Below are 4,346 nucleotides of genomic sequence, written 5' to 3'. Positions count from 1 at the left end.
TAGCGCTGTCTCTGCAGCATTATCTCAAAAGAGACCATGCGATCAATGTTCCCCAAATGCTCACCCACAAATGTTAGAGATGAGTTCAGTATTATTAGATATTACCGGGTCCAAAATAGAGTCATTCCTAGTAGGTTCTTGAACCGCCTGAAATAAAAAGTTGTCATTTAGCATATTTACAAACCTACTAGCTTTTTCTGACTTAGCCACCCCATTACTCCAGTCAATGTCTGGATAATTGAAGTCCCCCATAATAACAACTTGACCCAGTTGTGAAGCCTCCTCCATTTGCAACAGTAGCTGGGTCTCATCCCCCTCATCTATACGGGGTGGTTTATAGCATACACCAATGATCATTTTCTTTGTAACCTTCAGCCCTACTGAAATTTCTACCCAAAGAGATTCAATGTTTTAGTTGGTAATGTCTTTATTACATGGCTTTAAATCTGACTTTACATAAAGACAAACCCCTCCACCCTTTTTAATCTCTCTGTCCCTCCTAAAAAGTGTGTAACCATTTAAATTCAGGGCCCAGTCGCATTTTTCATCCCACCAGGTCTCAGTGATACCAGTTAAATCATAATTTTCAATACATGCAATAGCCTGCAGCCCACCTAATTTACCCGATAAGCTTCGCGCATCAGCCAGCATGCAGCGGAGATTACTACTTCTCCCTCTGATGTTTACATTAGCTAACGGAGAGTTAGCGCTAAGGCGAATATTAGTCTGTTTCCCTTGTAACAACGGAAGCTCCTTATCTGATAAACTATATGCCCCCCTCACTCCTCCCCCACACCCCTTTACTAATCCCACTGCCTTGTCTACACTAGCTTTCCCATAAAATTGTAGCTCACCCACCCCCCCTTGTCTAGTTTAAACACTCCTCCAGCCTCTTAACCATTCTCTCCCCTAGCACAGCGGACCCCCTTCCATTGAGGTGCAATCCGTCATGGCTGTATAGATTGTACCCCAAAGAAAATCAGCCCAGTGCTCTAGGAATCGAAACCCTTCCTTCCTACACCAAGACTTTAACCACACATATAGTTCCCTAATCTTGCACGTGGCACCGGCAAAATTTCCGAAAAAATGACATTGGAGGACCTTTCCTTAATCTTAGAGCCTAGATCCCTGAACTCACTCTTTAAGGTCCTCCACCTACCATTCATTTTGTCATCAGTACAGATATGTACCAAGACAGCTGGGTCATTCTGTCATGTCAACCCAATCAACAACATGCCGAACCCTTTAACCGAAGCAAACTGTTCGGTTAAAGCGATCCGCTAAACAGATTACCCTGTCCACTTTGCTAATGATCGAATCCCCACCCACCTCAAACTGAGGGTAATTACAAAGGATGTATTTGAATATTGTAGTTAGATAATTGAACAGATGCACTACACTTAGTACTCTATTACTATTGTTTTCCTAAGCTCATTCTTAGGAAAAGCACCCACATATTCTACTGAGCTGTACAATAAATGGATGTATACACTAAATTTACAGATTTACATTCTAAAACAACCTGTACAAGAGGTAAAAGTGGGGCCGTGTCCAAATTAGCTTTCTCATGAAAAATAAACAGCGCATAAGCCTCTAGTTATTGCTTCTGCTGGGCATTAACCAGTTGTTTTCAGTATTACTGTATATAAACTACTGGTTATTGCAGATTACATGGGCCCATAGTTTTTATCAGTGTGACTGTACAAATCCCTCTGGCTTCTGCTAAACTATCTGTGAATTGAGCCTCATTGTATATCCATTCTGACTGCGTGGGCCACTAGGTAACTGAGCATAGGCCTGTAGCCATTTCTTGTCTTTACTGTGTGTAAAGGTGGCCATACACGGACCGATTTTTTACTTACAAACGACCGATTCCCGAACGATCCGATGCTATCGTTAAGTTATCGTATAGTTGGTGGTGTACGAACGATCGTCGGCCCACTAAACGAGCCGACATTATCGTCCCCAAAATCGATCGGCCAGGTTTAAAAATTTTGGTCGTTTAACGATAAAATCTGCCAGTTGGTGTGAGTGTCAGAGATTTGTCTTTCAACGATTGTTCTCTGCGCATGTCACGATTGCCAGCAGCGGAAGTCAACGACATTGGATCGTACGTAGATGTACGATCGTACGTATTTTACGATAATGATGCGACAAAATCTTTCCCGAATTATCGTTGGCCGTGGATGGCATATCGTATGGGAACTCGATCGCCATACGATCGTTTGTCGATATAATCGTTCATCGCACAACGAGCGAAATCGCCTGGTGTATGGCCACCTTAAGTCTGTTGTTGTCACCAATGTATTATGCATTGCATCCAGTTTATTTTAACTTTACTAAGGGCATTCACTTGTCTTCAGTTTTACACAGGTCCCAGACTAATTGTGCATGGGCCTCTGGTTATTGCCAGGACACATCTTCTGTTATCACCAGTATAACTGCATGGGCCTGCAGTTGTCGCAATGTATTTGCATAATGCCTCCAGATTTTTCCAGTGTGACTGCACAAATGCCTCTGGCTATTGCCAAATGACTGGCAATTATCACCAGTCTGACTGTGCATGGGCCTCCAGTTATTGTAGATTTAATTTATGCTGGATGGGCCTGCGTTTATTGCCAGTCTTACAGTAACAGACATCTAGCTATTACTAAATAGCTTAAAGGACAAGGAAAGTCTAAGTCACTTGGGGGTGCTAAAATGTTAGGCACCCCCAAGTGATTCTAATCGCTTACCTTGTACCCCGGGCTGGTACCCGTTAGGAAAAAACATCACCAGCCTGGGGTACCTTCTAGCGAGCGCTTCCTCCTTCCGTCCACGTTTTGCCGGGACCCCCGACAGGCGCATGCGCGGTAGAGTGAAAAGCCGAATTCTCTGTTAAAGTTCGTCTTTTTCACTCTACTGTGCATGCGTGCGCGAGCGCTACAGGAAGGAGGAAGCGCTGCAGCTACCCCGGGCTGGTGCTGTTCTCTCCTAACAGGGGCACCAGTCCGGGGTAAAAGGTAGGCGATTTAAGTCACTTGGGGGTGCCTAACATTTTGGCACCCCCAAGTGACTTTGCCTTTCCTTCTCCTTTAAGCTGGGCAGACATGGTAAGGTTTTTACCTGATTTGGCTGACTCCAAATAGAGATGATCTAATTGTGTGACCTTTGGCCAACCATCAGATCAAAACTGGGGCCTATGGTGACCGGTCAGAGAGAACTGCATCGATATTAGGGATGCACCGAATCCCGTATTCGGTTCGGGATTTGGGAGAATCCCAGTGGTTTTTAAGGATTAGAATTAGCATAAATTAGCATATGCTAATTAGAATTCAGAAAGGGTTAAATGGGCTGTGAAAAAAGAATTTCACCACTCACTGTGATTTTTAACCCCTTCCGATACTAATACATCAGCATATGCTAATTAAGATTAGAATTCGGTTAGAGATTTGGCTGAATCCTGCTAGGTGGTTTCGGCCGAACCCAAAAAAGTGTGTTTGGTGCATCCCTAATCAATATACTAATGTGGTCTTTGCCCACTGGGATTTTCAGACCTGCCCAATTAACCTGATATCAATCAGGGCAGGACCTCTCCAGGGTCCTGTTTGTCAGCTTGAGTAAGGTTTTAGTAAAGAGGAAAGGTTGAGGGTATTGGGGGTCAGTGCCAGATGAAGGAGACAGAAGCACTGATCTTCTAAGCCCTTTGAGTTTATATTAGCCAGCTGGTGTAATAAATCTGTCTTCCCTGCAAAAAAAATATATAAATATATATTTTATATATATATTATTTAATATTATATATTTATTTATTCAATATATATTTTTTTCTCTGGGTGATGACATTTTTGGGTATGGTTTTATTGTTTTTCTTATTATATTTATCTGCTCTGCTGTAGCTGTCATATTTTTGCTAGGTACTCAGAATTGAAGAGTTCCTATGGTATATAGCCCACCGTGTGTAGTGGTAGGTGCTAGCAGTGTTAACCCATAATATGCAACAAAAGGTAACTTCTGTATGAGTACTCAGGAGCCAATAACAACTTTGCATTTGTCACAGCATCCAGTGTGCAGTGCAGCTATGTGTTATATTTTATAAGATAACAGCATGTCCTTATTTCCTAGCTGCAAACAAATTATGTCTTAATATATCACACCTCCTACTGTAATGGAGTTGGGACCTGAAGACTGGAAGCCACAAGCCAATCAGCAAGACTGCCACCAAATTCCGCTAATTGTTTTCCACTCCTCGTTAGAAGTGAGCGGTAGAGTAAAGTGCTTTCTGCGCTTGCGCGTTCGACTGGCTGGTTGAGGAGTCTCACGTAGAAAACTAGCTGGGGGGGCTGGAGAAGAAGCTGCACTAGGGG

This window comes from Xenopus tropicalis, chromosome 7 (assembly GCF_000004195.4).
Source record: "Xenopus tropicalis strain Nigerian chromosome 7, UCB_Xtro_10.0, whole genome shotgun sequence".
NCBI lineage: Eukaryota > Metazoa > Chordata > Amphibia > Anura > Pipidae > Xenopus > Xenopus tropicalis.
The sequence above is the reverse complement of the archived record's forward strand: the minus strand, read 5'-3'. Positions refer to the sequence as shown.